We start from the raw sequence: 23462 nt of genomic DNA on the forward strand, positions 1-23462 counted from the left end.
TCTCCTCCTCCCTCCTCCTCTCTCTCTCATGCAGTTATAAATTCTTCCTGTGTGTTTGGGATGCAGTCGTAATCTGATTACCCTCCTGCTCTGAGGTCTACAGTCTTTATTCTCTTCATGTCCTCAGATCAGAGACAGTAAAACTCACTGAGACACAGTCAGGGTTCTCAAACTGAGGTTCAGGGCCCAGACCAGAAGACCCCCAGTGTACTTTAACACCAAACACTGCTGTGACACAAACTGGTACAAATTGGTATTTTTCCTCTTTATAGGATTACAAAGGTGCCTCCTGTTGGGGGGGGGGGGGTGTTCCTCTGAGGGGGGGTCAGAGAGACTCTGATCCTTCACTGATGATTATTGATTATCAGTTATTAATTCTTTTATCTTCAGTTTGGATCAAAGAGAGGAGACGTTTCTGTACAGCTGACTCTTCTGTATCACATGACTCATCACTTTATCACATGACTCATCATGTGATTCATGTTTTACACAGAAACATCATCAGATGGAGAAACAGAGTTTAGCTTCAGACACTTTCTCAGAGGAATCGATCGATGTACCGATCACCTCGATCGGCCCGGAGGAGCTGAGGTTCCACCTCCTCCTCCTCCTCCTCCTCCTCCTCCTCCTCCTCCTCCTCCTCCTCCTCCTCCTCCCCTCCTCATCCTCCTCCTCTCCTCCTCCTCGTCCTCTCTCTCCTCCTCTCTCTCCTTTCTCCTCCTCCTCCTCAGTTGTGATCTGTTTCTTTTGGTCCTCCTCCCTCCTCCTCCTCCTCCTCCTCTCCTCCTCCTCGTCCTCTCTCTCCTCCTCTCTCTCCTTCTCCTCCTCCTCCTCCTCAGTGTGGTGGATCTGTTTCTTTTGGGTCCTCCTCCTCCTCCTCTCCTCTCCTCCTCCTCTCTCTCCTCCTCCTCTCTCTCCTCTCTCCTCCTCCTCCTCCTCCTCCTCCTCCCTCTCTCCTCTCTCTCCTCCTCCTCCTCTCCTCCCTCCTCCTCCTCCTCCTCCTCCTCTGTGTGTTGGGTCTGAGTCCTCCTCAGATTATAATGGGTCTATAAAGTCCGCTGACCTCACAGTCTCTCTCATTTACAGCCAATGACTTTAAGTGTGTCCAATCCAATCCTCAGGTATTTATTGAGAGAGAAGTGCCCCCCCGCTCTCTGAGTAAATTGAAATCGCTGCCCTCCCCCGGGACTTCATTTCAGCCGGGGTCCAGCTTCAGGAGGGGGTGGGGGTGAGACCCTGAATGGACTGGATCACATTTACTGAGGAATATGAGCATATTTATACATCACTGATGATCTTATTACCATTTCCTCCTTCTATAAAGACGTGGGCTGCTGCAGCCCTCTGTCCCAGAGCTGAGGTTTATACAGCAGTCATTAGTTCTGAGGTGTTTGTTCAGAGGCTGAGATCAGACTGCTGAAGAATCCTTCATCTGGTTTCAGATCAGAGTCCGAGAAAGAGATGTGACGTGGAACAGAGAGGACGGGTTCTCAGGTTCTGACGCTGTGTTCAGAGGAAGAACTCTTCAGATGAGGGTTGATCTGGTTCAGGTCTGAGTCCTGTGGCTGCAGCAGCTGAAACACGAGGCTTCATCTCTTCATCTCGTCTCATTTTTGATGACGTCGGCTCCTTTTCAGTCTGAATGTTGTAAAAGTCACTTTGGACCAAATGAACGGTCACAGTAATAATCTTTACTTTCAGCTTTCCTCCTGCTGGATAGAAACATACTGAAGCCTGTTAGAGTCACAGTTCAGGCTCCTGTTGTGCTTCTTTATGAAAATGATAACTGATGATAAATTAGTGGATTTACTGTGAGAACATGTGGAACCTGTATGTATAAGCCCAGTCAGATGAGGGTGTAAACCAGCGTCGGTTATTTCCTGATCAGAGCAGATAAAGCCTCCTCGCTGTGAGCGTGGGCTGAGGTGAACTTGGTGAGGATATGGGACACTTCCCACATGAGCGATAAGACGTTTAACCCTCTGTGAGCAGCTCCTCTGCTCCAGCTGTGTAAATGTGTTCTGTGTGAAACGTAAGCTGTGCAGGTCAGAGCAGCCAGGAGTCATGCTACGCAAATAAATACTCTGATGTAACACCCCCCTCCCTGCCCCCCCACCACCTCTAGATTAAAGACATAGTTCATTACCGCCGGGACACTTTAACCCCGCGGACACGACTGACGGCCCCCGCTCGATGATGACACATCAATCAAATAATGATAAATATAGGTGATTGGTCTTTGTTGGAAATGTGCAGCGCAGTGTGTTCTAATGCAGAAAGATGAATCCTTATGTAGAAATCAATAGAGGATATTCTCCAGGAAGGTGTCAGCGCTGAGTGTTATGGATCTGCTCTGACAGAGAAGCAGCTGCTGTTTTAAGATGAAAACGTTAGAGTTTTGTCAATCGATAAACGGCCCCACTTCTTTCACCATCTTCCTTTTTCATGCGACATCCATCTTCTCTAGTACACTTAGACGGCTAATGTCCAGTTCTCAGATATTCTAATGATGATTCTAAATCACATTTATCCTCTTATTGCTGATGGAGGCGATCGCAGCAGCTTCAGACGAGCAGTTAGCGTTCAGTCCATGAATCATCTCATTTACAACGAGAGTGACATGTTTTAATGTGACTAACAGTCCTGTAGAAACAGGTGAGTGTGACAGACTCTGATCACATGACCTGACTTCATCCAGTAATTCACCTCCGTCTGACTGTAGTTCAGCTCTGCACGACTTAATTTAAACATGTCTCTGATCAGATGAGTCACAGCTACAACCAAAGTAAGACTCAAGAAGAAGAGAAGCTCAGATGTTCATTCGTCCACCAGAGGCTGTTATATTTGAAGGTGCAGGTGCAGCGTGGTCACATGATCATCAGCAGCTCAGGTGTTTGTATCCGTCTGCTGCTGGTTTTACAGGAACAAACATGATGATTGACCTCAGGAACTTCTGACCCAGTTTCCTCCTGATGTTAATGATCCTGGATAGAAAAACATTGTCAGGATGAATGGTGAGAATGTGAGTTCATTATGTTAGTGTTAGACTACAACATGCAGAAACAGCAGACTGATCCTTTAACACTTCAGCTTCTTCGTCTCTTTCTCTTCAGTAAACTCAGAGTCAGTCCTCAGGACACAGCTGCAACTTTCACCTGATGAACCAATAAACAGGAAATGAAAAGAACAAATGTTTGCAGGTTTTAGCTTCTCTGTCTTTGTCGTACGTTGGTCGAACAAAACGAGACGATTCAGTGACGTTAGATGAAAACAGTGAAGAGAGATGATGAGGTGAATGGATGATGTCCAGAGGTTCAGCTGAAGAACGTCTGGTTCCTTTAAAAGCTGTTTCCTGTTAGTTTGTCCACCATCACAGAGATAACCGCCGCCTCCTTCCTGTCACATGATGTGAGAGCTGCAGACACTCAGATGAAGACATTAATGGTGCAGAAAGCTCGTCGTCCTGCTGCGTGTTGTTTTATAGAGCGAGTGAACAGACAGACCGTCTGATCTCTGATTGATTATCCTGCTTCTCTCCATTGATTGTTGTGCCTGCAGCAGGGAGGAGAAAAACACTTTGATTCCTATTTGTATTTATTCTTCTCTCCATGAAGAGCTGAAGAATTGTTTTTTATTAATTTCATGAATTATTTGCTCATTATGCATTAATCATGGTGCCCCATCTGGAAGGTGCAGGCGTGACTGTGTGAGAAACAGCCATTCTGATCTCAATTAGATTATGCCTCTGCTCTCCGTCTACCCATAAATCACTTCTCCAAAGTGAAATTAACAGTTACTGGAGCGCATTAATATCCCAAGTCAGGCATGAGGGGAGAGCAGCGACTGGAACCAGCCGCCTCTCTCTGCGCCGACAACATCTGAAAACATCTGAAAACATCTGAAAAATCTGAAAACATCTGAAAACATCTGAAAACATCTGAAAACATCCGTTTGTTTGTGAAATATCAACATTACACGCTGACGGTTCTCTCTGCTCCTCCTCCTGCTCCTCCTGCTCCTCCTGCTCCTCCTCCTGCTCCTCCTGCTCCTCCTGCTCCTCCTCCTCCTCCTGCTCCTCCTGCTTTTCACTGTTGAACGTGATGAACGTCACAGGTGCATAATAATAATAATAATAATAATAATAATAATAATAATAATAATAATAATATAATAATAATAATCCTGATTCTTAAAGGTTCTCTGTTTTATTTGTGTCTCCAGTAAACAGCTGGCAGCTCTCTAACTGTTGGATTAGTTATTTCAATGTTTCCTAATATTTCCTGAGGCTCTGGACAGGAGGCTGATTGAGGATCTGATTGGCTCTTTAATCAATAATGAAAACAGTCCAGGACTGTCCTGATCTGTTCTCATGGTTTAATCCACTATAAGACTCATTGTATTACCCATGATCCTCTCCTCCTCCTGCTGCAGCTGTAACAAACACCAAACTCTTGATATCTGCGTCAGTTTCCTGGCTGGATCTGAACACTGGTTTAATGACGTCTAACTAACTGAGGTGCAGTTCAGCATCACAGGTGAGATACCTGTACAGCAGTTCACCCTGCGGGTGTGGTGGTTTCCTGCAGTCGGAGCAGGTGAGTGTTTGTCCTCCTGTATCTGCAGCAGCTGTCAGCTCAGAAACCGTCTGATCCAAACAGTGAGGGGACGCAGCCCAGGGGACGGAGGCTTAAACCGGCTGCGTGATGTCCGTCACAGCTCTGATAGATTGGAAGTGTGACATTAAAATGGAAATTACTCAGGGGAGAGTTGACATGGGAACGATAGGTGACCTCTGACCTCTGACTAAGACCACAGAGAGAAACCCCTGAGAGAGACGGACTGACAGACAGGACGGATGAGGGGAGTGGTTGTAATGGATCATATCTACCTGTAGACACAACACTGAGCTCTGCACTGACATAACATACAGTTTAATTTACTGATTACACTCTGTTCACAGGCTCGGTGTTTTCTTCTTCTTTTATTTGTGTGTAGTTATATGACTGTTTATCCTGGTCCAGAGTCATTCTGCTGCTTTCACTGACAGAGAAGAGGAAATGGCTGCATTCAACTTTTAAACTGATAAAGAAAATACAAAGTTTGGTGCTAGCGAGTGCTAACATTAGCCTAGCCGGTCATAAGGATGTTTTGATGTAAACCTGCGTTGGGTCCAGGTCAGACTGACTGTGACCTGATGTTGTTGTGACTGACATCATGAGTCTGAACGGCGAGAACAGTGAAGCATCTGCAACATCAACGAGTCTGAACGTGTCAGGATGACGTTTCATTCGACGTGTTCCTTCATCGTTAACCAATCGGACGACGGCGCGCTCAGCTCTCAGGGTTATAGCGCCACCTGTTGGTTTGAGATTCTCTCCACAGCGTGTAGGATTTCTTCAGTGGAATCGTCGTCGTGTTGCTGTGATTAGTTTCATATAAGAAGCCAAGTTATTAGTTTTTATTCCTCCACAAACGAAGGACACGTGTTTGTTGAACATGTTTGTAAAAAGCTGTGTTTGCTTGTTTCCACCTTTTAACGAGGCTGTTCAGACAGAGGATGAATGACGAGTGAAAACCTGCAGCTGAGGACTAAAAGTTCATTAACTGATGGGGGGGGGGGGCAGGAGAGAGAATATAAAAGAGATAAAGAGCATAAAGATGGAGCTGGAGATAGATTGTGGGACCGTGCAATTCCCTAAACTCTGATTCCTGCTCTTACATCTGTCAGGATGAGAACAGCAGCAGAGGGGGAGGAGGGGGAGGAGGAGGAGGAGGAGGAGGAGGAGGAGGGGGAGGGCAGCTCCTGGTCTCTCCATACATAATTAATGACATCATTTCAACTACACTATTGACTAAACAAATGCATAAATCACACAGGCTCCAGTCAATAGACACGGAAACATTTAATCATGTTCTAAATAATGACTACTGTTCCCATAATGCCATAATTATTTTCAGCTGCTGATTTGGATTAATGGGCTGTCAGAGCGCGATCAGAGCGAGAGGAGACGTGAAGCAGCAGCGATCAGGGAGGCCGGGCCGTGATTGACAGCGACGGAGGGAAAAAGAAAAGCGGGCGGCGGCGTCTTTATGTGGAGTGGCAGGTGAAAAGTGGCTGTCAAAAAATGCAGTGGATATTTGCTGTTTTGTTTATCAGCTGGCTGGCGCTGAATAAAGGTGGAGGAACATGTATAGCCTGTCCGTCTGCCTTTTCATCTGCTCCCTAAATGGGTCTGGGGATTGGAGAGTGCAGTTTATCCCCTCCATTCTCCCTGACAGAGAAACCATTTAAAGCTCACCGCAGAGGAGACAGCAGTCTGTCACCAGAGACAGCGCTCAAATCAACTCTTCACATGCTGCTGATCCAACTTTCTGCTTCCTGCCTGCTGATACCACCTCCACCCTGCCTCCGCCCGGCCTGTTAGAACTCTCAGGAAGCTGTCTGTAGAGGATGATCCAGTTTTAATACGACCAGATACTGAGGTCAGGAGTCAAGAAGAAAAGTGCCGTTTATCTGATGTAAGTGAATCATCAAAACATTACTGTGGAGAAATGATGAAGGCTTAATTTATTTATGATGTTCTGGCCTTAAAGTGCTCAGACTTTATCTGAGGCCACACTGATGTCTTCTTTCTGTCTGACCAGTGTTTTAGCTCCTGTCAGAAGAAATCTCCATTCACATTAAAACACCTGAAAACACAGGTTGTGAGTGTGAAGGTGTAAACAGGAAGTAAATGCTTTGTTGCAGAAAATACAACAAGAAACGGGAACGAAAACGAATTTAACTTCAACAGCTGCTGCTAGCAAACACGCCAAGGTCGGCGTGATTCGTTCTCCACGTTACATTCACCTCGGTCAAGGCTGAAATGGGTCATGTGATCAGAGAGTAACCAATCATGAATCATCAGGAAGTGAACATAGACATCAGAAACCTCAGTTTCTGTCCAGACTGAAACACCAACCCAGAGTTTTCAAACTAAGACCCTGCAGGATAACGTTATGTCACTGAGTCCTCACTGAGTCACTGAGTCCTCACTGAGTCCTCACTGAGTCCTCACTGAGTCCTCACTGAGTCCTCACTGAGTCACTGAGTCCTCACTGAGTCACTGAGTCCTCACTGAGTCACTGAGTCCTCACTGAGTCCTCACTGAGTCCTCACTGAGTCACTGAGTCCTCGTGTCCAGCAATGACTCCTCTGGAACACGTTTTCATTCTGTGTAAAAAGCTGAAATCAATGAATGGTCATGATGAATACCCATGATCTCAGCCCTGCAGTGAGATCTGAAACTATTAAACAGTGAATCACAGTGATGCTGTGAGGTGAAGCCTGTTGCAGATTGTTTCTGTCCTCCCTCCTCTGGGTTTTGTCTCCAGAGGACATTACCAGCATGAATGGACATTTAAGCAGCTTCAGTATCTCTCTGATGGTAAAGCCAATTTGATGAGTCCATCTCCTCCTGACACCTCCCTGAGACTCGAGGGAATCTCCTCTCCAAACAGTCCCCCCCCCCAGCCTGCCATCCAGCCGGGTCGCAGGTTAATGACTTTGTGTTTACCATCCAACGGGCTCTTTGATAACAAGCCGGCCTCCCCCCTCCCTCCATGTTTCCACCTCCGAGGACGATGAAGACGCTCGGTGTAGCAACAGGAAGCGAGGAATGTGACGCCACACACAAGGCTTTGTGGGAGAACAAGCAGCTCGGCCCGCAGAGTGAGAACTACTAATATTTATTCATGATAGAGAGAAAGTAGTGGTTTGTTGGCACAGGCTACTTCATTTACATTCTGTTATAGACTGTTTGCTCCAGCGTGGGAGCTCTGTCTATCTCCAAATAGATGAACCTGTCCTGCTCACTCCTTTTCTCTGTCATCCAGTCATGTCGCCTCGCAACAAACCTCCTCAGCGCTCTCCATATAACCTTCTGACGGAGTTAGAGCTCAGGTGCTTCTCTGCTGCAGCTCCTTCATCAACACTGACCAGCAGGCTGCAGGTCTCAGGTCTCAGGTCTCAGGTCTGAGGTCTCAGGTCTGAGGCTGAAACTGAAGGACTCACTGGGTGAAAACTCTGAGAGGCAGCGACGAAACAAACCCTGTACAGTAATAAAACAACATGACAAACACACAAAACAAAACATTTTGAATAGATAACTTTATTGTCCTGAACTCTGTAAACAAAGTACAGCACAGAAAATGTTCCTCATTAAAACACAGGTTACGTTTTCTAATCATCTGAATCAGGAGAACAAATACCAGCCTCTAAATCTTCACCATCAAGATCAATAAAACATGAGCTACTCCTCAGTTTGCTCTACATGCTCAGCACCAACAGCTCTGTATGTTTTTAATATTAGTACAGTTCACTGTTAATTATTTAGCTGAGCTTTAATTATTAACACAGAGCTGGAAACTGGATCAAACTCAGCACAGACGTGGTCACATTAGACTGAGTGATCCAGCGAGTCTGTGCAGAGTGTTTGTAGAGTCTCGATGACCTGGTGACCTGTGTCAGGTTTAGTGACCTGCTGCAGCTGTAGACTCAGAGTCTGGTCGTCTTCAGCGCAGGCTGAAGTAGAATCTGATGGTTTTACTGTGAAACACCTTCCACTCCGAGTCTCTGCTCTCTGACCGTTTCATTTTCAGACATGTCCACATGGATGGAAACTGTCTGAGATGTAGGAGGTGAATGTTCTGGCGGTTTGCTCCTTTAAGCGCTGCAGCAGTGGTTCATGGGAACAGAGCGTCAGAGGCGCTGCTGCTGGTGATAAGAGTGTAATGATTGTCCTGAGAGTTCAGAGAGTCACTGTGAATGAGCGCAGGGTGAGAAGACGCAGCAGATAAAGCAGCTGGAAACCAGAGTCTCTATCAGCGTCTTTAACAGCAGCTGCTGAGTTTCTCACCACAGTTTTATCTGAAGGAACCCTGAAACATAACGTCTGATCCTTCACATCATTCCTTTATTTTCCAACATCTCTCTCTGTCTGATAAAGCTCCGTCCACCTGCAGAGCTTTAAGGTTTCTTCAGTGCTCCAGGTTCATCCTGATCAGCAGCTTTGAATGGAGACAGTTTGACTAAACAAACAGTGGTTAAACCTCAGGTCTGTCTCTGTCTTTACAGGCTGATGGACTGAGAACACCGAGACATCGATGGAAAAGTCCAGGAGTCTGTCGCAGCAGCTGAAGGTAAGTTTGAGTTTAACTTCTGTGGGTTTATTCACATGGTTCAGGTTTATAAAGTCTCATTTCCACTGTCACAGTAACTAAAGTGACCCTGAACACACCGTTAATCACCTGTTCACATATAACACGTCTGGATCTGCTTGTAAATGAACAGAGAAGCAAACTGTGATTTTACAGTGTGTTGCATCAGGTGTAGTTCTTTATCAGTTATTAATCCATCACATGTTGAGTTTTCTGACATGTACAGTAAAAACTGTCTTGTAGTTCTGCCTCATCCAAAAAACATCACATCACACTCTGGTGCCTCAGCAGAACACCAAGTTAGAGTTTGATGGACGAGTGATTGTTTCAGATTCTAACAGTTCTATTCAGATCATCAGTCACTTCTGTTAAAACAGAGTTTACAACCTGCTTCACAATAAAGCATCAGATTCACATTTACAGATCAGTGTGTGGACAGTGACTCTATGACCAGTGTTCATCATTTACAGAGACAGAAACGTTTCAGTTCCTCACATAAGAACAATATAAAAAGTACGATCTGCAGCTGGATGATGAAGTGTGTGTGAGATAGTGTGTGTGTGTCTTGGCCTCTGATACGTTCTGTACTTTATAAACACATGAACATGTTGTCAATAAATCAGTGATTCTGGTCTCAGCTGAAGAACTGGACGGTCAGAAGACGTTGGTCCAGCCTGATATAATGATGGCTTTTAATGGCTGCTGATTAATGCACATAATGAAGGAGGATCAATAGTAATAACCTGCAGCTCGTCAGCACAAAGTCAGCCCGTGACACTTTTTTATTTACACCTCAAACACATCATTTGCCTCCTCAGCCTGGCATTGTTAACCCCCCCCCAGCTAAAATGTATTGCCATTTAAACATGACAAAGAGGCCATTGAGGTGGCCATTACAATAATCCATCATGTCTACCAGTGGTTGGATCCAGCCTTGCGGTAAATCCAATCTAAGCAGGGTCAACAGTGTTTTTTCCTCCAATATGGCTGACTGCAGCGTCTGCTGTCATCAGTTAGCTTTGTCAACACGAGGCCACCAGAGACACATTAATGCTGCAGACCTGACACCGGGCCACACAGGCAGGTCTGAAATACCATCATCTAACACACCTGTGTTACAACGTTCCTACTGTTCACACCTGTCTGCCTCAGCATCTGGAGCACTCTTCATCACCTGGTTTCCTCTGTGGACGAGCAGCTGTTTTTATTATTACTGTTAATTACAGTCGACAGAAACTCAAGATATTTTAGTCTGGTTTTCATCAGAGGAGTTTAAATCATTTTATAATCTTAGTCCTAATCTGAGGCCTCTGCTGTTTCAGTGCAGATTAGAGCGAAGTAGGACAGACCCTCCTCATGTTCCTGTTCGGACAGTGCTTTTCCTCTGGTTGTTGTTTGTTCTGGTCTCAGGTCAGAGGTTTCATCCTGACAGAGCAGGTGTGACTGTTACAGCTCTTTGTTTCTCTCCTGTATCTGTGACATGGCTGCAGACCACACACTGTAATATAGTAATGTGTTAAATGGTGACTAATGTGCAGGTATGGATCTTTTGTCTTCCTCGGGCTCAGCGTGTCCCCAGTCATCCTGCAGGCAGCCTAAGGAACCCCCATATAGAGTTAATCATTACATCCCAACCCCTACCCTCATTGATTACCCACATACTAAAGCTGGTGGAGCAGTCAATCCTGCATTCGATGCAGATTGCTGTGGCAGAACAGTCGCCTCAGCCTTTAAAAGTGCTTTCATTTTCTGTGTTTGTGCTAAAGAAATATCGACCGGCTCCATGTGCCCAGTCGATCCTCAGCATAACAGAGCTATATCAAGATACTGTTCAAACACCTGCAGCGACAGCCCACACACACACACACACACACACACACACAGTTGATATAAATAGTTTTTTCTTTCTGTGAGATTTCATCAAAGTTGAATTGACTTTTTGTTTTCTTGTTGCTCGTCAGAGTTGAACTGTGAGATGAGAAAATGGACGAGCAGAACTTCAGCTCACTAATCAGCTGCACCACATCATGTATAGACCACAGAGTTATAATGATCTAATCTGGGTTTGTGCTTGGTCCTGCTGTGGATTTATAGCAGCCAGCTGTTTAGTGTTTCACCTTAACACAGATCATAATGTAGTTGGACTGAAGCTGCGTTAAAAAGCAGAGGTGATGATGTCTTTACCTTCAGAAACACTGGATCCTTCGTTTCCCATGAAGCAACTGGACAGGGATCTTAAATGGAAATTGTGAGTTGGTGTTTGGTGTTCAGATTTTTATTAGTCAACCAAGACTGTTTAAAAACATCAGCTCTGGCTCTGAGGAGCTGTGGTTTCTGACAGACTAAATGATTAATCAGAAATTATTCTGCAGATTAACACAGTCCTGCAGGGATGATGTGTTTCTGTAGTCAACAGTTAACGTCAGCCTGGTTCCCTCCCTCCTTTTTTAAGACACGTAAAAGCTTCAAACATCAGGAGTGGGGGATTTACTGACCCATTTTATGTCGGAGAATAAAACCTGAAAATGTCTGGAGCTTGTGTTAAAACCACAGACCTTATTTCAGACATTTAACCAGAAACACACTGACAACAGGAAGAGCTAACATGCTAACATGCTAACTGACTTCCTGGTTTTAGGACTCCCTAAAGGTCTTTGTACCATCGCTGTGTAAGGCCCCAGCCAAACAAAGACCTTCTAAAAAGACACGATTATTTTCCTTTTGCAGTCCTGAGAAGATGTGCAGGAATTGTTAAACACCTCGAATGACAGTGGTTATTCCTGTGAGCAGAGTGTGTGTTGACTCCCAGCTGTTTAAACAGGAGCACATCAGCTCCTCTCAGCACCGATACAAAGGCTCTTTGCTCAGCTGAGGATCCCTCGCTCTGAATTAATGTGCTGTCCACAGCCGTCAGACTTACAGCTCAATATGTTTTACAGTGACCACACGGGCAAATGAAAAGCTGTGTTTGACTTCTGAAAACAATATTTCAGAGAAGCCCAGTCTTTACTCAGAGTGTGACTGCACCACTTCACTGTGGAAACTTAAATCAGAGTCTGTTTAATCTCTGCAAATCCTCAAAGTGTTGTGCATCTCTTTCACCGCTGTGTCGCCTCGCTCATTATTTCTGCTGGAGGATTTGAGTAAAGCTCTCAGACGGCGGGCCCTTCTGACTTCAGCTAAGATGTAAAAGCTTTGTTATAGATGTGTAATTTAAAATATGCTCCCCCCTCCCTATCTCCTCTGGAGACATTAAGCAAATGTGCAGAGCGCTTAATCTGCCCTGATTAATATTTTCTCTCAGGGAATAAGTTACAAGGCTTTAAAGTCTCATAAGAAACAAGTTGTGAGACTTATTTAAATCTCTGCAATTTATAGTTTGGGATTTCAGGCCTCCTATCGTCGTCATGCCTCCGAATGGAAACTGATATTTTCTATTAATCTATATTTTATGAGACAATTGGCTGCGATCAATGAATTAATCAAATTACATCTTTATAGCCTATGTCATGAATACCTTTAGTGGTTTTGTGGATAATCTCTTGAAGTCATGAAATGATTCCCAGCCTGCTGTTTGTCTGATGCAGAGATTCACAGCCTGAGGGGACCCCCCCCCCCCCCCAAAAAAATGCTTGTTTTTACCTCCTCGTCCTTCAAAAAGCTGTTGCTACCACTTCTTAATAATCCATGTTTTACAAAGAGTTATTAGTGGTAACTAATGGCTTTATTAATGCTTAATACATCTACAATACAAGATCACTTACATTGGAAGTCGGAGCCGAGTGAACAGCGTTCTGGGAAACATGGACGCTCACAGAAAGCTCTTTGTTGTTGCTCTGTTGGAGAATCACCTGAAGAAGCATGATGGTGTCTTTGTTTTTATTTCATTGTGTAAAAAAACTTTTTGATTCTGTTTAATTTAAATTTTGTTACCAAAACACAAAACTGACTAAAGAGAAACTAATGAGACTGAGCTGCTATAAACAGGAACATTAGCAGAGAGTTCACTGCTGTTGATGTGAGGAGCAGCCATCTTGGATTCTGATGTCAGGGTTGATGGGTTTGCTCTGACTTTCCGAGTTGGAAATCTGACTTTTGGTTTTGGACTAGTTGGACAAAACAAGACGTCACCTTGAACTCTGGGAAACAATCTCCAGCATTTTCTCACATTTTATTGAACAAACAATCAGTTGATTAATTAAGAAAATAATCGTCATACTGATCGATACTGAAAAGAATTGTTAGTTGCAACAAACCAAAAAGGTTTAGAAGCACTGGTCTAATTAATAGTTTGAGTATCAAAGTGTGTGATATTATTGTGTCTGAAACAAAGCTCTGTTTATTGTGTTTAATATCTGCTGAGGTTCACAACAGGAGACACAACACAGGAGCAGATGGGTTGTTCACCTCGTCCCTGGTGTATCCACTGTTTACTGCAGAAATGTAAAAGTGCCTGAGTAAACTCCATTTAATGTGGCCTGCAGTATCTGAAATACATAAATATGTCAAGTGAAGGAGCCTTAATAGACCTGCTTAGGCTGGTAATTGCAGCAGTATTGTTTCCTTCTGATTAGGACAAAAGCGTTCCCCGAGGACCCCCCATCCTTCAGCTGCTTCATCTGCATTAGCCGCCTCTTCCCCTGCTTTAATCTGCTCTCTCCTCAGGTATTTAGAATAAATCAATGGGAATACATGATTGTTTAATGATTTTTGGAGGAGCTCTCTTCGACCACAGCTGCATGATTTAGAATGACTAATTCCACTTTTTACCATTGATCCACGGCTGCGGGGGCCGGGCGTCCTCACCGAAGAATGGCTGCATTTAGAGACCACTCGCTGGACTCGCCCAGCTTTTAGCAATGAGGAGATTGCTCAAGGTTATAGAACGACGGGAAAATAAAAGGCAGGAGTGAGTGGAGGGAACTGTCTTAAAACAAAATGTGTGGAAAGATCAAATCAACATAAGATACAAACACAACATTTTAATTTACTTAATTGCTATTGATCGAGAAAGGAGAAATTCATTTGTTTTCTTTCTCAGAAAGGTCAAAGGTCACACTCAAACAGCTGGTTGGGACTCAGTGTCTTGCTCAGCAGCACTCTGGCAGGTGAGTGTTGGAAGATTGAGTGCAGGCAAAGTGGCTAAAATCATTTTTTAAACAAAAGCAATGTTTTACACAAAATCTGAAAAACCATCCAAAATCAACATACAGTTACACAACAAAGAAATAGCAGTATGTAAAAATAAGTAGAAGAAAGGAATATGAGAAATATAAATAAGTAAATAAAAAAGGAAATAACCAATAGTTTTTCCACAGGAAGCTATTTGTCCTGTTCAGCATTTATATAAATGAGTTTCTTCTTTGTCTAGTTGTAAAATTCGTCTTTATGCGGATGATACTGTGTTATAGTCGAAAAAATAAACAAAGAGGGCCAAAGTAAATACATTAAATAAATAAATAAATCACTTTGTTTATGTATAAATATTTAATAAGTAACTCTAATGTAGGGGACTTAAAGTAATGTGTTACAAAAATTAAAGATTTGTATTACCTTTAAGGTATTAAACCTAGCAGATATAAAGAATTTGCAGCCATCAAAAACTGTAAAAATATGACTGGGTTGGGATTTGTTAAAGTTACAGGACATTTTACCCAACTTTATCCCAGTCCATAAAACCACACATGTGAACCTCATGGTGGCGCTAGAGAAGAAGTCAGAGGGTTGTTAAAGTCAGTAAGATTCATCCTCTGGAGACCATGAATGGCAGTACAACTGTTCATCCAGTAGTTGTTGTTGACCAACGTGCATGTTTTAGATTAGATTTCTTTCTGGTGTCGGGGCGTTTGAGGCTGAATGAAACCTGGTTGAACCAGCAGAGGAAGGGGTTGAGATCGAGGACCAGTTCTGTATGAATCTGTTCCTTCACAGGTCTGAGGTGAATCTGCAGACCCTGATGATCCATCTGATGAATTGTGCATTCAGCCTGTAACATGGTGTTTATCTGTTACTAAGCCAGTTAAAGGTGAACTCATTATTCCTGCAGGTTGATTTCCTGAGGCCTTGTGGCTCCGGGGGGGAGAACACTGTTGCCTGGCTTGTTGATGGACACCTTAATTACAGTGGAAGCTGATTAATTATGGGGCTGCCAGTTGCAACTTTGCCATGACCTGCTTCCTGCTGCCGCCCCCTCAGCTGGTTAAAAAAAGGGGGAGCATCAAGTGAATGTCAGGACTGCAGACCACTTCTGTAATCAGGGTTAGATCCTGGACTGTGTGGGAGGGCTTTTCTTCTCTTTTGAAAATTATTTCTGGGTGGTTTTACTCCTTCATGTGATCTAGACAAACAGGAAACGAGGAGAAACACATACCTGTGTTTGTTCGCTCGCCCCTGTGGGAGGGGTTAATGGTTATTCAGGTAAACCTCTATCAGGATGAGTCCTTCAGTCAGACCAGGTTATACAGGTAACTTTCTGGTCCTCTACTGCCTCACCTGTCTGCAGCAGCAGGTGACAGGGCTGTCACTCCTTCAAGATTGAATGAATTAGAAATGACCTCCAAGTCATTGTTTGTCGTTGTACCGTCTGATTGTACCTGCCTCTCAGGTGCTTCATCATCGTGATGATCTGATCAGCTCGGCTTTGATCACTGATGTCCTCCTTCATTTTTATTGATTAGCTTAGTTTACTGACGGTTCCACAGGCCAGAGGTATGTCATGTTGGACCATAAGGTGAACTACCTCAACGTTCTGCTGAGATTATAGACTGTGCACATATATTGAGTTTTTACTGACTGTATAGCTGCAGCACAGAGTTGTATTTCTGTCTCAGACAAATGGTCGAAGGCTTGTAAACAGCTTTGATCCTGAGCTTGAGTTTGTCGTGACAGTTTGGTGCAGGGAGGTCATAATGATGAGCGGACATTTTATGTTTTCTCTCTGGATCAAACCTTTAATCAGACGTCTACAAACAGACCTCTACCTCCTCATGTCGGTGTAACGTACAGTTGTTTTACAGTATTTTAAAATCCAAAGGTTGTTGGAGATGAAAACAATCATCATCTTTAAGCGTTGGTTATTTGTCCTGTTTTTGTGTTCTCTGTGTTCAGCTGCAGTAACAGTCATTTCCTCTTCATGTTTAATAAAGTTCTTTATTTATTTTCAGTTTATCATCAGGAGAATATTTACTCGTCTTTGTCTTTGGTGTTTCTGGAGATATTTGTTCGTCTATTTGAGCTGTTTGGCTTTAATCTTAAGCTTTTCCAGGGACTTAAAAAGTCACTTCCTCAGCCTTTTCTGTCTGAATACCCCCCACCCCACCCCCTCCTGCAGAAAAGGACCAGTTCCGTCTGTTTACCCACAAAGCCATTGGGTCAATGATGTCAGGCTGCAGGAGGCTGAATAAAGGACACAGTCTGTTTAAGCTGCTTCATCATCACACACTGTTATTTTAACTATGTGACGGTGACATTTACATATTTTAGCTTCTGAACTCGTCACAGACGATAATTTCTCCCAAACCCGACGAGCACAAAGAGCACAGGTCTTATCGGGAGCGAGAATGTTCTCATCCTCGTTAGAGTTATTGGACTTTAATCAAAATTACCTTGTAATTGGTGTCTTTGATTAGATTAGTTGGAATAAAATCAAGCCATCCCCTCCCCTTTAAAAGGATTAGGGCAGGTTAAAAAACACTGTTCGCTCTGAGCAGCAGCAGAGGAGCGAATGCAGATGCAATCTCGTAGAGGAGAAAAAAAAAGCATCTGATGGAGGAAAAAAATGGACTTGTTGGGAATGCAAATTGGCCCGGCCCCGTTTTATGCTAATAAAAGAACGGCAAAACATTTCAATGTATTCTTGTCTTGTTACAGTCGGGCTAAAAGCTTCTAAATCCCTACCATTTACCAAATTAAACTAATTTCAAGTGCTTCCAAAAGGCACATCTGTAGGCTGACGTTTGTCCCCCGGCCTTTGAGAAGTGGGCTCCGCCAAAGCATTCAACATCCCATTGATCCTTGAATAGTCATGCCTGTCAGGGAGCCATATCAACCATTATCATTCTAATTTTACTGCCTTTCTTGGTCCCTAATCTAATTTGCAATGATGCTGGAGCATTTCGCGAGGCCACTGCACTTTCTTCAGAATTTCAACAAGGGCATTAAAACCCCCCCAATTTACATTAATGAAGTGCACATTTAATTAAGGCGGGTCGCAGCAAAACTGTGGAGGAAGACATGTTGGACACCAGGTGGAGGAGACGGGTGGATGGGAGGTGAGGAGGGAGATGGGGAGACATCCGAGAGGGAGAGTCGCTCACAAAGAAGAAAAGAAAAACACGGTTCATTGACGTATTGTCATTTTTTTCTTCATAAAGTCGGATGAACAAAAGTCTCCACAGTTCAGAGGAGCAGAGGTTCCCCCAAGAAAAATGACACAATTAGACTTTATGATATTCAGTTTTTAGAATATAAAAGGTAGAAATGCTCTGTGCCATTAACTCACCTTTCTCTAAATAATTAAGTCCTTTTTTGACTGTGAGAGTCTTCTTAAGAGAAGATTAAAATAGAAATAATTCATGTTTATCAATCAACTTCAAACTTAAACTTAACTTCAAAATAAAAACAGGAAGTAGAGACAAGGACAGCAGAGACACACAGGGAAGAAATACAACAATCAAATCAGAGGATTCATGTGGTGACTGTGCTGATGTTAGCGAGGCCAACGAGAATCTGTTCTAATAAAATTCAACTTTATTTTCAGTGATAAAAATAAGGTTTGACAGAAAAACCTCCTGAGACCTGAAAAAAGTCCAGTGGAACTTTTCTGCTTTTAGTTGAGACTCACAAAGAAAAACAGAATCCTGATAAAGAATCAACAGAAACATTAGATCCTTTATTTATCATTTCTAATCAGCACGTTAACGTTAAATATTTTGTTTAATAAAAAGTTGAATGAATTGTTTTGTAAATAGTTTAATAAATAATTAAGGACAAGTTTATTAGAAACTAGTTTTTGTAAATTAAATATCTATTGAATCAAATGATGAAAAGAAAACGTTTTATTCGTTGAGTTTGTTGTGTTTTCTCTGTGTGTGTGTGTGTGTGTGTGGGGGGGGGGGGGTCAGTAACTGATGGTTGGACATGACTTCCTGCTCTTTGTGAGCTCGGTCGCTGTGACTCACAGGAATTAGAAAACACGGCGCCTTTACCAGGGTGGCCTGCCAATCTGAGAGGGAGGGGGGCTCGCCCTCTTTGTGTCTTACAGATGGGGGGGGTATTAGTGAGTCTCAGTTTGGGTGTCCTCAGAATAAGTGGTGGTCTCTGGGGTGGAACCTGTGGGGGGGGGGTGAGGAACAATGACCCCCCCCTCTCTCGGCCGTGAAAAGGCAAAGTTATAAATTCATCTATTTGCTCTCTGCTGACCTCAGCTCTGAGCCGGCGCAGGGCGGGGGGGCGGGGCGGGGAGGGGGGGTCGGTATCGCCCACAATGCATCAGCCTGTCACAATATTGAGGGAAACGTGAAAGAGGGAGAATGACTACCAGATGCTTTATTGTCTTTGTAATTTCCACATAATTAGCCGGGAAGAAAAGTCCCCGCTCTGGTTTAATCACGCTGAATGAACTTGAAGATTGCCATTCTGCAGCAACCACCAGCTCTCCTCCCTCACCCTCCTCCCTCACCCTCCTCCCCCCTCTCTCACCCTCGCTCTGCCCAAAACAGAGCTGCTGCAGAGTTTAACTGTGCGTGACTGTGGACTGTGAAATTGGTTAACACACACACACACACACACACACACACACACACACACACACACACACACAGGGACAGTGACCGACCCCATGCTGACTGTTGATGTAGTTGAACAGATTAAGAGAATCAATCTGTTAACACCTCCTAACATTAAGTTGGGCAGGCTGATTTAATGGGGCCACTCAGCCCGAGAGCAGAGCGCCGTCATTAGTTAAGACTCTGAACGCAGCACCATCAAACCCACATTAGTCTGTTGATGATGTTTAATTTGCTTTTGATAAGCCACCTGAAAGTTGTCCTCAGCTGATGAGCCTAATAGTTACTAATTACAAAGATATTACTAATGAATTAAAAAGACATTTAGCCCAACAACCAAAAGTCCTAATTAAGGAAATGAACAGACAGATTGACTGCGATGATGAGCCGCCATTTAAAAGTTGCTGCAGCAATTACTACATCTGTGCAACTGTCGAGTGACGACTGAGCAGCGGGAGTTACCGTCTTCAACAGGTACAGGTACTTTTTTATTCAGTTACTTCTCACTGAACTGATTTTTAACACGAACCATCCTCAGTGAGATTAAAGATAGAAACCTCCTGCAGGAACATTACACTTCATTACATGAACACCCTTTACTTTTACTCAGGTCAGTACCACACAGTTAGCGTTAGCAGTAGTTAGCTTAGCTGTTGTCCTGGTTGATATCCGCTCTTCGTGCTAGCATCTTTGCTAACATCAGCAATGGGCATTGGACGTTATGAAAATTTCATGTCACGATGATCTTGGCTGAAATTGTTATGATTCATGACATTATCGTCATAAACTCTTAGAGTGATGTGAACTGTTTATTATGGGCTGTGGTCACATTAACTGTCGTAGATTACATATCGCAGCTCCGCTCTGGTCTGAGACAGACGGAGATAAAACCGTACGTCGACCCTGAGACGAGCTTTAGCCTGAAGTTTCAGACTTGTGCTTCGGTGGAAAGACAGCTTTGGTTTTACACCAGTGGATGTTTCATCGTGGTAGCTGTGTTTACCTTGTGCTGGTTAATTTGGATTAAAACGAACTCTGTGTTGATGTTGACAGTGTTAGTTCATAGTGAATACACAGAAATAATCTGTAAATGTTTGGAGGAGCTTCTGCAGCAGAGACTGAAGGTTGTGTTGTTGTTGTGTGAGTGTGTGTCTGTGGTGGATCCCTCCCTGTGGTCCACAGAGTCTCTGAGTGTCTCTGACTCTCCACTCGAGCAGCAGCAGAAGAAGCAAGCCACTCATCCTCCTCATAATCTCACTCCACCACTGCAGCCGTCACAAAGGAAGTCGCAGGAAACGGCGACAGAAAAGCTTGAATCTGAAGATCAATTAAAGCTAATGCAGCTGGACGAGCCGGGCTCTCCATACACAAGCAGCCTACCCCGAAACAACCCCCCCACCACACCCCCACCCTCAGTGAGCCGCTGAAAGGGAGCACAGGATGAATGGCCCACTTTATTACAGCGTGCCATGTGCAGTCAGACAGCAGCACCAGGCCCATTCTGCTGCCTTCACTGCCTTTATTAACAGGCTTCAGGGGGGCTTGTAAAACTGTTCTGCCCTGCATGACGAGGGGGGGGGCTGCATAACAAAAATCAGCCTCGAATTAAAGCCCAGCAAAGGACTGTGGGTGGGCTGTTTGTCCCCCCTCTCCCCCGCCCTCTCTGACGGGTGATTCCCACCGTGGTTTTCGGGTGTGACCCCGGCCGGGCCGCAGATCCACGGCTGACAGCTTCACGGCCGATGACGCTAACTCATCACTTAAATCCTCCGTCATAAAAGAGGCCATATTTCCCTCAGGCGGCGGCGTTAAGTGGCGGTATCTGTCGAGGTTAGAGCGGCGGGGAACACGACAGGCTGTCAGGCCCCCGCTGTCAGAGTAAAGACCCAACATGGAGCATGAAATCAGCCACAAAGAGGCCGACGGCCGGGACAACATGAAGACCTCATCAGGAGTTAGACCTGATCAGCCTGCAGGGACACGACGGTTTTCTGATGATGGATAAAGAGACGTCCACACATTCATCACTAAACTCCTGTTACATGATCAACACGTGTTCTTTATCAAAACCCTCGACGTTCAGACACTTCAAACCAAACACTCCCAGTTTCTCCTTAAGGTGCATCCACAGATGTCAGGGCTACGTTGACTCCACAGGTTCCAGCCTGTGATTTCCTGAGCTCTGCTGATGTTTAAATAAAGGTTTATGATGCTCAGGTAAAAATATAGATTTGTCCCTTTAATCCTTTAAATGTTTCTCTGGAGTCCTTGATTTTTGACTCACTTCATCCAAAGTAAACTTTCTCTAAAATTGTTTCATATTTCATGAGGATGATTAGACATATTTTTTAAATTTAAATTTTATTTTTTTTAGATGTAAATAAATCGAATGTATGTGAGACACAGGAGAAAAAAGTGGTGAAAGATAAACTCTGTACAACCACATGAAATGTCTCCAAAACCTGAAGGAAAACATTTGTTCAAAGAGTTTTTGAAGAGAAGACAAGAGACTGGATTATTACTGAAGGACCAGTTCAACATTTAGGAAAACAAAGACGTCCACAGATCTGTAATCTAATGGGAGAAAGTTTAGAGTTTATCAGTCTTCAACGTGCAGTTCCTTTAGGTTTTGACATGTTTCTGGGAACGTCCTGTAAACCCTGATCAGACCTCAGAGAGCTGGAAACACCGGTCCCTGCTGCTCAGAGTCTTTGTGTTCAGATGAATTCAGACATGAAGACGTGATATTTCTGTTTGATGACAGTTTATGAGAAATGTTGATTTGCGAGCCGAGTGCAGAGTGACAGCTGGATGCTGGGAGGTCTGACTGGACAGAAATAAAGGGGAGGATGAGATGTGTCGAGCAGTAAAAGGATGAGTGTCGGAGTGTTATGGGGGGGAGAGGTCGGGGTGGAGGGTTCGGAGGGTGTGTTTATGTCTGTGAGGGGGGTGGGGATAGTGGACTGTGTAAAGCCAATGAATAAATCAGTGGTTAGTAACAGTATTTGAATAACAGCAGGAGGAGGAGGGTGAATGGCTCTGCAGCTGCATTACTCAACAGACAATAGCCACTCAACAGATGGGAGAGTTTAGTTAAAGAAAGTCAGCGCTTTAGTTAAGGAACACGCCGCCCACAGATCCCGTCAGAGCTGCTCTGACAGGTGGTCTGATCTCTGCAGCGTCGCTCGGCCTCGTGCCTTTCTTCCTCCCAGTGTAGCACTTTGTCTGTCGATTTCACAGGGGTGTGTCTGAGCTGCTTTAACCACCGGCCGCCGAGGCCTTGATGTCCGCCAGCTTTTAAAAAAGAGCTGATATTGGTCTCCTGGTAATCCTGCCGTGATCTGAAGGCAGGAAGGAAGACCCATCTGTTGCTTTATGAAACTCTGAGTCAGAGCAGGTCTCTGAGAAAATAATTTATTAACAAACAGAAAAACATTTTACTGTGGAAACATGTTTAATCTGCTTTAACTGAACATTAAAGATGAATTTAAAAACTAAAACCTGTGACTCCGATCACAGATTCCTCTGATAGGACCTTCTATGTAGAGGAGCAGATCAGACAGTCAGCAGTTTGTGTAAAGTATTTCCTGTCTGGGAGTTCGTAGCTACAGTCCAGAACTTTCATCTGTTTCCTGAACACATCGTTCTCTGCTGAGCCTCATCATGTCTTTAACTGAGAAGTTAGTCCTTTTTCATAAAAGAGATGTTAGTTTTGGTTCAACCCTGTTAGCTGTTAGCTGTTAGCCCTGTTAGCTATTAGCTGTTAGCCCTCTTAGCTGTTAGCCCTGTTAGGACTTGGTGTAGACGGACAAACAGCATCTTCATCCTCTCTGTGTGGTCTCTGGGATGAAACCTTTTCAGCTGTAAAGATTTGCTGTGTTGTGTTTCAGACCGCCTGGCTGTAGTCGTGTTAATGCTGCCATGTGATTGGTTGTTTGAATAAAATGCCTTGAACTCATTGTCTTAATTTGGAGGTTGTAACAGACAACACACCTCTGCATGAACGCAGCCACAGTAACATGAAAATCTAAATGAGAATTATAAGAAATATGGAACAGATTTATCGTCATTAATGTCTTTATTTAAAGAGTTAAGTCAGTTGTTCTTTGGCCTTTGGATTGAATCAGTTGACAAATGTTAGTTTCAACATCAGAGTGTGTTTGAGTTTAAATCTCATAAAATGAAACCGATGTGAAGTCGAACAAACAAACCAAATGTACGTCAGCGTGACCGATCTGTCTCTGCTCCATCGTACAAACCAAATCCAATTTATAATCCACAACCATAACAGACGACTGGAGAAAGACCCGAGCTGCGATACGTTCACCTGCAGGACATCTATCGACTGGCTGTGACAGTAAAACGCTGCGAGGTGATTTAAGGCGTGTAGATGTTCGTCTGAACACCTCAGCAGACGTACTCCAGCTGACAGAGTGCCAGTTTAAACCCCCCCCCTCTGACCGGATGTGCTTTTATATC

At 44.0% G+C, this 23462-nt stretch overlaps 1 long non-coding RNA gene across 4 annotated transcripts in view; it reads left to right on the forward strand.

Annotated features, from left to right (window-relative positions):
• LOC127142759 (uncharacterized) overlaps positions 1 to 23462 on the forward strand; it is a 124604-nt gene that overhangs the window by 40663 nt on the left and 60479 nt on the right. For all 4 annotated transcript variants that reach the window (XR_007813790.1, XR_007813791.1, XR_007813789.1 and 1 more), the window contains exon 3: positions 9116 to 9180. This is a non-coding gene — a long non-coding RNA (uncharacterized LOC127142759). The remainder of the gene's footprint in view (positions 1 to 9115; positions 9181 to 23462) is intronic.

The sequence above is a fragment of the Lates calcarifer genome, linkage group LG9, assembly GCF_001640805.2.
Source record: "Lates calcarifer isolate ASB-BC8 linkage group LG9, TLL_Latcal_v3, whole genome shotgun sequence".
NCBI lineage: Eukaryota > Metazoa > Chordata > Actinopteri > Centropomidae > Lates > Lates calcarifer.